This window comes from Cyanistes caeruleus, chromosome 18, assembly GCF_971803275.1.
Source record: "Cyanistes caeruleus chromosome 18, bCyaCae1.hap1.1, whole genome shotgun sequence".
Classification (NCBI taxonomy): Eukaryota; Metazoa; Chordata; class Aves; order Passeriformes; family Paridae; genus Cyanistes; species Cyanistes caeruleus.
Window position 1 is genome coordinate 488,868 of NC_141718.1, and position 12,704 is coordinate 501,571.

The following is a 12,704-nucleotide window of genomic DNA, read 5'->3' on the forward strand; positions in this document are numbered from 1 at the left end:
CACAGCTGCATGAAATCCGAAATGCCCGAGTGAAAGAAATGGATTAAGCAGATAATCTCCCATCACACTTCAAACAACTGGAAGCACAGGGCTTTAAAAAGTGATAATTTTATATGGAGGGTATTTTTTTAAACAGGTTCTATTCATGGCATAGCACCAATAAATAATAATTTTTTTTCTTAAAAGAATTTCAGAGCACTTGAAAACTGCAGGATGTCTTTACATGTAGGTTTGTCCATAAAGAAAATAATTTTATATACATCTAATTCAAATGAATAATACAGTTTTATTTCTGATTCTTCTGTCCATTCTCCACCATTTACTGGCAGTATTTGTGAAAGGAGGAAATATGTGAGCATTTTGTGTCTCCTGCCACAGGCTGGGTGCAGGGCTGTAAAGGGGAAGCAGAAAGGAAAAGAAATTATCTTTTGTTTAAATATCATTTTGGCCTTCACAAGTTGTTCCAGATCAAATCTTTTCATTGAGAATTGGCCAAAAATAGACAGGAAGAATAATCCTCAGAACTGTGATGAGTATTATCATCAGAAATCAATCTTAGAAATAATTTCCACGATTAAATGTAGCGTAAATTGAAGGAGAAGAAAATGCGATTAAATCAGGCGTGGGGGAGAAAGCCTGTAACAACTTTTCTGTAGAATTCAATTTAGTGTTAATTTGCTGGGAGCTTAGAAAATAGAACAACAGCAAGCCACTGATGGAGGGAAGGGATGGCTAATGAGGGATACGCAGATTTAGGAGAGAATCAAAACCTCTCAGTGCTGGTAAAGGAGAAATTCAGAGCTGCACTCACAGCCTGTGCTCCAGGTTTTCAGTCCCCCACGGAGGGAGAACACCCCGGTTCCCTCCTGCAGGTAGAGAGGGGGGTTTGAGCTGTGCCTGGGATAGAACACCCCAGTTCCATCCTGTGGGTAGAGAGGGCTGTTTGAGCTGTGTCTGGGATAGAACACCCCAGTAGAACACCCCAGTTCCATCCTGCAGGTAGAGAGGGCTGTTTGAGCTGTGCCTGGGATAGAACACCCCAGTAGAACACCCCAGTTCCCTCCTGCAGGGAGAGAGGGGGGTTTGAGCTGTGCCTGGGATAGAACACCCCAGTAGAACACCCCAGTTCCATCCTGCAGGTAGAGAGGGCTGTTTGAGCTGTGCCTGGGATAGAACACCCCAGTAGAACACCCCAGTTCCCTCCTGCAGGGAGAGAGGGGGGTTTGAGCTGTGCCTGGGATAGAACACCCCAGTTCCCTCCTGCAGGTAGAGAGGGGGGTTTGAGCTGTGCCTGGGACGTGTTTTCCAGCGCTGGTGGTTGTGTCTGGAAGCGCTGTCAGCTCACAGCCCCAGGTGAGGATGCTCTTCAGCCCAGGTGTCCCCATGGTCCCCTCCCCTGGGAGGTGCTGGCAGCAGGACAGCCTGCAGTGCTGAGATGGAGCTTTCCTGTTGCATTGCCCAGCCTGAAACGCGTGAGGATCCTGTGGAAGGGCAGGGTGGAGCAGGGTGGGAACGCCCCTCCTCGGTCACAAATTCCAGATTCACCGGTGATGCCCAGCAGGGACCGGGACTAAGGAAAGGAACGAGTCTGGCTGTGGCTCGGTGCAGAGCTCTGGCTGTGGGGCTGTGCCCTGTGGGAAGCGCTCAGGCTCTGATAATGAACAGGAGAATCTCGGGCTCAGATAAATCAGATCAATCCCTGTTGCTTCCACCCCTCGGCTGGGGCCTTGGTGGTTTGGTTTTGTCTCCATTCCATCCCCAGCAGAACAGAACACTGGTGTGGGGCTGGCAGCATTCATGAGCCTTTAGGAACAGAAGGTAAGAAAAATGGCAAATGTATTGGTTTGATTACGTGGTGTTTCTTGTCATCCACCAACAGCAAGGGTTCTGTGGTCTGCTCTCCCAAAAATGCCTTGAGCACTGTCCTTATAAACCACAGAGATGTAGGACAGATTCGTGACAGTGAAACAAGAAGCTGTGGTGGTTCTGAAAGTCTTGTGTGTTTGTGTGAGGATTTTTGTGTATCGGGCTCTGCTTTAATGTTGTTGTTCAGTGTCAGATCCCCTGGGGGTCCCTTCCAGCTCAGAACAGTCTGGGACTGGGATTCAACTTCACTTTTCCAAAGAGTTCTTTGCTGCTTTCTTGCCCAGCTTTTCAGGGATGTTTGCAAGCAGCAGAGGAATCCAAAATCAGCATCCCCCAATTTAAATGGCACTGAAGTGTTCTGAGGGGGGCCCTTCCTTCGAGGTAACTTCAGCTAAGGAAGCTTTGCTTGGACCAGTGTCAGGTTCTGGATCAGTGTCAGGTTCTGGTTCAGTGTCAGGTTCTGTGCATTGTCAGGTTCTGGATCAATGTCAGGTTCTGGATCAGGTTCTGTGCATTGTCAGGTTCTGGATCAGTGTCAGGTTCTCGTTCAGTGTCAGGTTCTGTACATTGTCAGGTTCTGGATCAGTGTCAGGTTCTGGATCAGTGTCAGGTTCTGTACATTGTCAGGTTCTGGATCAGTGTCAGGTTCTGGATCAGTGTCAGGTTCTGGATCAGTGTCAGGTTCTGGATCAGTGTCAGGTTCTGTACATTGTCAGGTTCTGGATCAGTGTCAGGTTCTGGATCAGTGTCAGGTTCTGGATCAGTCAGGTTCTGGATCAGTGTCAGGTTCTGGATCAGTGTCAGGTTCTGTACATTGTCAGGTTCTGTACATTTCAGGTTCTGTACATTGTCAGGTTCTGTACATTTCAGGTTCTGGTTCAGTGTCAGGTTCTGGTTCAGTGTCAGGTTCTGGATCAGTGTCAGGTTCTGTACATTTCAGGTTCTGTACAGTGTCAGGTTCTGTTCAGCTTTCCCTGTTTGGTGTTCCTGGGTACCACCTCAGCTTAGCAGGAGATGAAAAACGGATTGTGCAGTCTCACTTGAAGGCAGTAATATTATCTGTTCTGAAAACAGAATTTTTGGAGCATGAAGAGCTGTTTTTGAATGATGTTTCTGGCACCTAACCCTGAAAATTATTCAGCATATTTTTCTCGTGTCTGTCTTGAAGTGAAAAATTATCTTCTGTTTTCAAGTCACTTATAACTTCTAAAAATTGGGCTAAAGTTTTCAGAGAGATTTCCAAAATTATGCAATATATTAATATAAGTTTCTGCCTAATAAAATTCCTCTGAGACAGCTGAATAATCACTGATGTCACCAGAGTTCACACGAGGCTTTTTAACATTTGCATCTCTACATTTCTTGCTACAGAATCTGCCAGCCTTTGGAAAGGGCAGGGAGCTTTTTGAGCTGTGCTGGATGTTATGCCTGGGCTCAGTACATTTCATCTTTTCTGGTGCCACAAGACGGAATTTTTCACCTGCTGGGGCATGACGTTACCATGGCAACAGCTGATCTTGTTTGCCGTTCTCTGCTCTTTGTGCGTGACAAAAAGGAAAAGCTTTTTGAGGAGCATCGGGAGAGGCGATGTGCCCAAATGTGCCCAAATGTGCCCAAATGTGCCCGGTGTGCCCAAATGTGCCCAAATGTGCCCAAATGTGCCTGGTGTGCCCGGTGTGCCCAAATGTGCCCAAATGTGCCCAAATGTGCCCAAATGTGCCTGGTGTGCCCAAATGTGCCCAAATGTGCCCAAATGTGCCCAAATGTGCCCAAATGTGCCCGGTGTGCCCGGTGTGCCCAAATGTGCCCAAATGTGCCCAAATGTGCCCCATGTGCCCGGTGTGCCCCCTGTGCCCCATGTGCCTGGTGTGAATGTGCTGGTGATTTTCATTTGTTCTGTTTCGTTTGTTCTTGTTTGCCACCAGAGAAATCGAAGTGAGTGGGAAACGTGGGTGAGAGGTTTCTAATGAGTTACCACAAGGTGTGAGGGGAAATTCCTGCATGTGCAGGAACCACTCAAACCACGCTCTGCATTTGAATTGCTTTAGAATATTTGGTGTAATATTTGGTTTGACCTACAAAACTGAGTTAGATCTTTAGCTCATCCTTTGGGCTCAAGGTAAAAACCCAATTTTCTCTCAACTGGAGCTGTAAAAGAAAAGATCTGTAGGACAATGGTAAAATGAAAATACTTGTTCAGGGGAGATTGGGGAATATCCCCCCCAGACTGTGCCAGCTTCACAGCAGCTTGCAAAAGGAGTTAATGTTTAAACCACACCGTGTTCGCTGCCTTTGTGCCTTCCCACCAGGGCAGGGACGTTGTTCATTCCTTTCTCCCTTAGCAGTGGATAGCTTTTCTTTCCCTTGGCTGTGATTTGTGGGAGGAGGGACTGTGCTATGCTGAAGGACAACTCTGTATTTCAGAAACACAGATTATTTTAATGTGTTGAGGAGTGTAAAAATCATTGAAAGAAGAGCCCCTGAAGAAATGTTGGTTTTGCTTCAGCCCACAGATCCAATTGATTCACTTTCTAATGCTGTCCTTCCTTCAGCCATGGCAGGTGCAAAAGTGATGTCCTGAGGAGAACTTGCATGTTTGGTGCTTCACTGCAAGGAGCTGCAGCTGTTATTTACCAGGGGATGCTGCCATAAAACCACTGCTCCTGGATGTGTCCAAAGTCATCTCCTCACCCATTTCCATCTCCAAAAGAGCTGAGAGGGCTCTGTCATGTTTGTGCTGAGTGCCAGGGGTGAAGAGAATTAGGAGGAGAAGTGAAGAGACTGAAAAGTAAAGTAGAGAAGTGAGAAATAAGTGATGAGAGTGAGGTGGGGAGTGAGCTGAGCAGCTGTGAGGGATGGCTGGGTGCTCTGAGCAGCAGCAAATCCAACCCAGCTCCGTGAGATCCTCAGCTCAGGGAACCTGCCACGAGCTCAGGTGGGTCTGATGCTTCACCTGGCCGGGGAATGGCAGAGAGAGGCTGCCTGGAATGAGCTGGGCTTGTTCTCCTCAGAGTTCCACTGAAGTGAGAAACAGCAGCGAGGAGGAATTGTTTGTGTTTCCTCCCCCACATCTGCTCCCAGCTGCTGGGGTGCCAGGACACCGCTGATTTCCAAGGCCCAGCAACTGCTGCAGCTCCCGTGGCCCTGATTTAGCAGTGCTTTTTAAGAAGTGCTATTTTTATATAGTGTTTCTTATGCTAAATTCAGCCTGCTGATTAGAGGGGTAAAGCTGCATTTGTTTTCCTTTGTTAGAACAGGGTATAATTTGCACGGAAAAGTTCCTATTTTTAAAACAAAGGAAATCCAATTGTGAAGTGAATTTATTTAAAATGCAAGAGTTTCTGAGTAGCTCTTCCTTTACCTCAGGAGTGGTCCTGGAAAACACTCATGTCTGGTAGTTTCTCTGTAGGAATTAATTCGTTTTTAAGTGTTAACATCAGAAAATGTCCAGCCACTTTCCTGTGCTGCTTGCTAACATGTGCTTCGCCATGGCACTTGAGAGGAAGGATCCAGAGGAAATAGTAAAACACCTTAAAAAAGTAAGACAATCTGGTTTGTTTGTTTTTCATTGTGTGCAATTGTTTTCTACTAACTTACCAAATGTGATTTATTGTAAGTGCACATCGGAAGCTGTGATGGTGCTGCACGAGCTGAGCCCTTCCTGGGAGGGGAGGGGACATTCAGCATCTGCCCTGGTCCTGCTGGGTCCTGCTGGGGCAGGACAGGGACAGGAATGGGACAGGGACGGGACAGAGACAGGGACAGGGACAGGGCAGGCAGGAGCACAGCAGCTCTCCTGAAAGCCATCCTCCTCCTGCCCAGCTCCTCTCTGCCCAGAGCCCTCGGTAATGGTCACAATTGTGCAGGACAGGCTGGATCCTTCTTGCCTTGTGCAGGTACTGACTCAAAGGTAAAATCAGCAAGGGTTTCAGGGCAGTGAAATCAGCAAGGGTTTCAGGGCAGTGAAATCAGCAAGGGTTTCAGGGCAGTGAAATCAGCAAGGGTTTCAGGGCAGTGAAATCAATCAGCAAGGGTTTCAGGGCAGTGAAATCAGCAAGGGTTTCAGGGCAGTGAAATCAATCAGCAAGGGTTTCAGGGCAGGTTGTTGTGCAGGCTGTGCCTCTCAGCCCAGCTCTGTTTGCCCTGGGGATGTTCTCCAGTTGTACTGTTGGGGAGAGTCAGCTTTGCCTTTAAAATCCAGCTCTTGGAGGAAATACAAGATGAACTGGAGGTGATGAACCTGCCCTTTGAATGAGTCATTTACAGGGCCAAAATACATGAGAGAAGATCAGAAGATTCTTAATTTTCTTCTTTTCACGTACCCGCAGCCTACAGGTGTTCCCTTTGCTCCTGATGAACCCTGTTTGTGCATCAGCCAAACAAAGAGCTCTCTCAGGGGGTTACAATCAGAATGTTCCAGTGCAGCCCTTCCAGGGCACTGGCAGCAATAATTCTCCAAGAAAAAGAGCTGCAAATAAATGAATAGTGTACAAGATATTTTTTTTTTTTTTAAACAAAAATAATTGATGGATGAGCAAACTAACACACAGGGCACCAGATGCCTTTCTGCAGGCAATGGAAAACCTTGTTACCCAGACAGTGGTGCCAGATTGTATTAAATCCACCAAAGCCATCCTCCTGCTGGGAATGTTTTAGTTAGTCCTCACATCCATAGGAGAGTTTTTACTTTTGCTCTGCTCCAAGCACACATTTATGCCTTCATTTCTGCACTTTAAAAGATGCAACTTATACATAAGGTAACACAATTTATTGTTGATGTCTCTCAGATATTGAAGTTTTCGTAGCTGTTTCTTTATTAATTGTCCCATGGTCTGTGAGGTATGTGCTGGTGTGTGAGCCTTTAAATCTGCTCTGGGCACCCCGAGAGCAGCACTGCTGGGGTACATCTGGGAGGGCTGGCAATCTTCTGATTGAGTTTGCTCTTCACATTCCAAAAAGATCATCCTGAGCGTTGTTTCCTTAACTGAACATGCCTGAAGCGTTCCTTGCACCCAGCAGGAAATTAAAAACACCCATGAATTATTTCTGATCGCTCAAAGGCAAGGCCAGGTGTTGCCCACCTTAATGCAGTTTTTGGCAGAAACAAGCAGTGTTTTCAGAGGCAGTGTGTCATGTGTGTAAGGCAGGGTGGAAAGGTCACAGATTGCTCAGCGTGACTGATGGCAACTGTAATATGAAATTGAATTTAATATGAAATATGAAATTGAATTTAATATGAAAATTGAGATACAATCTCCAACAACCACCTTTGGGAACTTGTGCAAAAACAAATATTTTTTTTTTGTGTCAGAGGATGCTGCTGGCTCTCCCTGAGCTCTCTTTCGGTTTGAGTGACCTGACAAAGCATTTCCACCCTGCTGGTTTGACCTTTGACTGCATATTTGAGTTTTATTTACTGATCTTTTATCCAGCTTACATTGCTGTCTAAATACATAAAAATATATTCCTGAGGCTGCAGTTAATACCTTGATCTTTAGGCACAGGTTCCTTGCCTTCTGACTTCCTGCATTTCAGATTGCCTGTCACTGCAGGACAGGGCTGCTGTATTTGTGTTTGTGTGTAATGCTTGCATATTGTGTTGGATACACTGTGCAGATGTGTATATTTATATATATTGTGTATATATTGTACTGTAGTGTGTATTAGAATGTGGCTGTTTACTCAGAAGGAGATATGCACTACAGGTAGGGTGAAATGTGTGAATGTGAAAGTGTGTACATGAGTAACATTCCAGTGGCTGGCTCTCTGCCCTCAGAATGCCTTCTGGACCCCTAAATAATTGCTTTATTTCCTGGGAGTTGTGTCTCTTTCTCCTCCCAGCTCTGGGAGAGGTGAGGCAGCCAAGTCTGAGCTCTTTGTTACCTCCACAGGGAGATTTGTGTTATTATTTCTGTAGGCAGCAGGCCTGTGAAGCCAGGTCATCTCTCTTTGCTTGCACATCTTTAATCAGATCATCTGCTGAAAACATGGGGGTTTATGGCAGAGCTGCCTGTAATTGCAAATTAATCTGGAGCTTCTGCACCTTCCGTGCCTTTGGCTCCGGGCCTCGTATTGCTCTTAATAGTGCCTTAATTCCAAATAATGCAGAGGCACGGCTTCCTTAAGCCCTTAATGGGATGTGCTGTAATGGAGATGCGGCCTGTGACGCTTTGTTTCTGTTCCAGGAGAAGGAGCTGAAGGATGCTGAGCAGGAGGAGAAGGGCGTGAGGCTGCAGGATGCCAGCGTGTGCCCCCGAGCCCTGCAGCGCTGCCAGGTAACGGCCCAGCCCTGGGGGCAGGTCTGGGTACCAGCCCTGGGTACCAGCCTTGGGTACCAGCCTTGGGTACCAGCCCTGGGTACCAGCCCTGGGGGCAGGTGTGGGTACCAGCCTTGGGTACCAGCCCTGGGTACCAGCCCTGGGTACCAGCCCTGGGTACCAGCCCTGGGGGCAGGTGTGGGTACCAGCCCTGGGTACCAGCCCCAGGAACCAGCCCCAGGTACCAGCCCTGGGTACCAGCCCTGGGTACCAGCCCCAGGAACCAGCTCCAGGAACCCTTCCCTGGGTACCAGCCCTGGGTACCAGCCCTGGGTACCAGCCCTGGGTACCAGCCTTGGGTACCAGCCCTGGGTACCAGCCCCAGGAACCAGCCCTGGGGGCAGGTCTGGGTACCAGCCCTAGGTACCAGCCCTGGATACCAGCCCTGGGGGCAGGTGTGGGTACCAGCCCTGGGTACCAGCCCTGGGTACCAGCCCCAGGAACCCTGCCCTGGGGCCAGCTCGAGGTGCCGGGTCTGGGTACCAGTCCCAGGTACCAACCCCAGGTACCCAAACCCAGGTACCAACCCCAGGTACCCAAACCAAGGTACCCAAACCCAGGTACCAACCTCAGGTACCAGCCCCAGATACCAGCCCCAGGTACCCAAACCAAGGTACCAACCCCAGGTACCAGCCCCAGGTACCCAAACCAAGGTACCAACCCCAGGTACCAGCCCCAGGTACCAACCCCAGGGGCACCTCAGACCCCACTTTCTGCTCCCCCTGCTGCTCCTCCACGTGGAGAATGGCAGCTGAAAATAAATCACAGCAAACTGCCTCGGGAACAAATGGGATTTCCAGGTGAATGTTGAAGGTGCTGCTGGGCTGGAGGGAGGCACATTGTGCCTCTGATGTGTATTTTCTGAGTATGGTAAATTAGGCTTTGGTAAAAGAGTTTTTTGGTCATTTTGGTGAGACTCAGTTGAAGAATTCTCTACTTTTTCTGGAGAATTCCTATCCATCAGTTGGGATTTTCTCCTACCCCTGTGCATCTTAAAACTGCAATTTTAAGTTTCTCAGTAAAACATTGAAAAGCTCTTGTCCAGCAGCAAATGCCCCAAACTCTCTTTAGCAGTTATTTCCCCTGCCACATGGAACAGTCTCAGCTATTCCAGGTCCTGAGAGAAAAACCATTTTAGCAGTAAATGTTTTTGCTCAGTTGTTACTTGTGCCTGCTGGGACTGAAAGGTCTCTCTCTGCCTGCAATGTGAATTTATCTCTGGCAAATCCTGCATGGGGTGGCTGCTGGGAGGAGAGGCTGATGTGCCCCACTCAGCACATCTGCATTCAGAGGGAGAAGCATCATGAGCCAGCCACTTCACAGGGCTGCACTTGGCTAAAAATAAAACTCCAATCTGGGATTTCTGCAGGGCTTAAGTGAGTTGCTGGGCAACCTCATTCATATCAGAGGAGCTGTTACTCACTCACACGGGCTCTGCTGGGAGCACTGGGAGCTGGGCTGGGCTCTGCTGGGCTGGGCTGGGCTGGGCTGGGCTGGGCTCTGCTGGGCTGGGCTGGGCTCTGCTGGGCTGGGCTCAGCTGAACTGGGAGCTCTAGGCAGGGGCTCAGCTGAACTGGGAGCTCTGGGCAGGGACACAGCGTGGCCACTCTGAACTGGGAGCTGGCAGAGGGGGCTCAGAGGGTCACCAGGGCAATCACCAGAATTCAGAGCTGGCTCTGCACTGGGGCTGCAGCCCCTGCTGTCGGAGCAGACCTGACAGTTCCTGTTGCTGATGAATTGAAATGGGTTTTGTAGAAAAGACAGAGTTATAATCATTTATGATAGGAGGCAGCCATGTGTACCACAGCATCACTTAATTTTATTCATCCATCTGTCTCCAAACTTCTCCCTTTCCTAATGTGTTTCTCCTCTCTTTATTGTTGTTTACACATTACCTTTGCTCTCTACCTCACGAGGCACATAAAGATAAAGTCTCACTTGGGCAGTTTTCTATTCTAGCTGGCACACAACAGTGTGCATCATTGGTGCAGTGAAGGCTCAGTGCTTTGGTGACACTGAAAATGTGAGTCCTGTGACTATCAGCAAGTGCACAGCTTGCATGGCTGACAGTGCTTTATTCTAGCATTTATATATAAATATATATATTTATATATATATTATAATGTTTGTCTTCAGCTGCATTGGAAAAGTTCTGCTAAAACAAATTTAAAATACAGAGGTCAATGTTTGTCACGTTAGCCACTAACCTAGAAATAAAATTTCCCCTTACTATTGTAAAGTCAGAATTTATCATACTGTGGGTCCTTCTTTCTTCACATCTATTAAATACTGTGAAAGGAACAGAGCAAAAATTCTGAATGTTTGCACTGCTGAGCTCATGCAACAGCCTCAATGCAAGCAAAATCTCGTTGTGAGTGCTGTGTCACCTTTAACCAGTGGAGCAGCATGGAATCCTGGCCAGGTACCCTGGATGGCAACAAACCTTCTGTTTTGCTCCTTACAGAAAAGATCTTCTGAGGTTTTTTGCCCCCCACACAGAGGCTGAGGATAGATTGTGCACTTTAGATTGCATTTTATTGTTCAGAATGTGTGAAACTCTACAGCTTTGGATGTGGAGGCTGGAGCAGAATTCTGACAGAGGGCTCAGCCCTGAAGGGGAAAACCTGCCCAAATTAATTTATTGTTTTTCACCCTTGGGAGCTGGCCTGGAAAACAGGCCAACTTCATCCAGGCACGTGGGGCTGGGGGTTGTGTGTGAATTCTCTCCTGCAGCACTGCCAAAGCCCCTGCCCATCTCTGCACAAAGTGAGTGCTGAGGTTTGCTCCAGGAGGGACTGGGTGTCAGGCTGGCCCAGGAGCCCAGCAAATCAACCTCAAACTGAACCTGGCTCAGGTGGGGCTGCTGCTCTGCTAAGGGAAACAGAATCACATCCAGGTGTGCATTCCTGTGGAGGATTTGGTGTCCTGGTGGCGCTGGGCTCTGGCTCGTTTCCATCGGGGTGCAAACGAGTCCGTGTGTCCATGTAAAGGACAACGGGCATTCTGCACTCAGAATGCATTTCCACAGGGAACCACTCCATGGTGCCTTCTCAGGGCTGTTTCTGGTCACTGCTGCTTGTGTCAGGGGCTGGCAGCTCCCTGGAACAAAGGGCTGTGCTGGTGATCAGCCTGGTGGAGCTCCTCACCAAGAACAGAGCTGCTGGGTTTGGTTCTCAGGAGCTGCTGGGTTTGGTTTTCTGGAGCTGCTGGGTTTGGTGTTTTCAGGAGCTGCTGGGTTTGGTGTTTTCTGGAGCTGCTGGGTTTGGTGTTTTCAGGAGCTGCTGGGTTTGGTGTTTTCAGGAGCTGCTGGGTTTGGTGTTTTCAGGAGCTGCTGGGTTTGGTGTTTTCTGGAGCTGCTAGGTTTGGTTTTCTGGAGCTGCTGGGTTTGGTTCTCAGGAGCTGCTGGTCCCTGGGTTTGGTTCTCAGGAGCTGCTGGGTTTGGTTTTCTGGAGCTGCTGGTCCCTGGGTTTGGTTTTCTGGAGCTGCTGGTCCCTGGGTTTGGTTCTCAGGAGCTGTTGGGTTTGGTTCTCAGGAGCTGCTGGGTTTGGTTCTCAGGAGCTGCTGGGTTTGGTTCTCAGGAGCTGCTGGGTTTGGTTCTCAGGAGCTGCTGGTCCCTGGGTTTGGTTCTCAGGAGCTGCTGGGTTTGGTTTTCAGGAGCTGCTGGGTTTGGTGTTTTCAGGAGCTGCTGGGTTTGGTTCTCAGGAGCTGCTGGCCCCTGGGTTTTGTTCTCAGGAGCTGCTGGGTTTGGTTTTCAGGAGCTGCTGGGTTTGGTTCTCAGGAGCTGCTGGGTTTGGTTCTCAGGAGCTGCTGGTCCCTGGGTTTGGTTTTCAGGAGCTGCTGGCCCCTGGGTTTGGTTCTCAGGAGCTGCTCTCTGTGGAAGTGCATCACATCACAGACCCCTGGCCCTCAGATGGACCCAAGGAGGGCACAGTGAGTGAAGATCCAGGATGCAAAATGCACTGGGTGATGAATTGAACAGAGGAGCATCACAGATCAAAACGTTCCCTGTTCCTGCCATGAGATCAGAGCTGTTTCTGGTGCTCTCTATTTAGGTCAGCTGCTTTTGCCACTGGGAACGTTGATGTTTTGATATGCTCTGGGAGTAATTCAGGTTCATGGATGTCCCATATGTTCTTGAGCATTCTGCGTGGAGAGAGCATTAAAGCCACATTTAAGAGCAAATGTTGTCTAAAAAAGAAAAAGGAAATGTTGGTCTCATCAAGCTTTATGATGCCATCTGGGTTATATAAATGTGTGTGGCACAGCATTCCATGCAATGCAAGATCTTCAGAGGAGGAAGTCCTGGCGAGAATATCCTGTAGAAATATTAAAAGATATCAGTGTTTCTGCAAGTAACAGCAGTAATTAGCTGTTTAATTAGTATAACAGTACTCAATTAGTACAACAGCAATTATCAGGAGGAGTTTGGTAGATTTGATTCTGTTCTTCCCAGTACTCAGAACCAAAACCTTGCTCCAAAGCTGATCTGCCAGAAGAGAAAGCAGAGAAATGATCAGAGCC

At 48.4% G+C, this 12,704-nt stretch overlaps 1 protein-coding gene across 4 annotated transcripts in view; it reads left to right on the plus strand.

The window, feature by feature from the left end:
- RIMBP2 (RIMS binding protein 2) overlaps nucleotides 1-12,704 on the plus strand; it is a 92,490-nt gene that overhangs the window by 37,198 nt on the left and 42,588 nt on the right. For all 4 annotated transcript variants that reach the window (XM_086856456.1, XM_086856460.1, XM_086856459.1 and 1 more), the window contains exon 3: nucleotides 8,052-8,141. The gene's annotated coding sequence lies outside the window, so the exon portion shown is untranslated. The remainder of the gene's footprint in view (nucleotides 1-8,051; nucleotides 8,142-12,704) is intronic.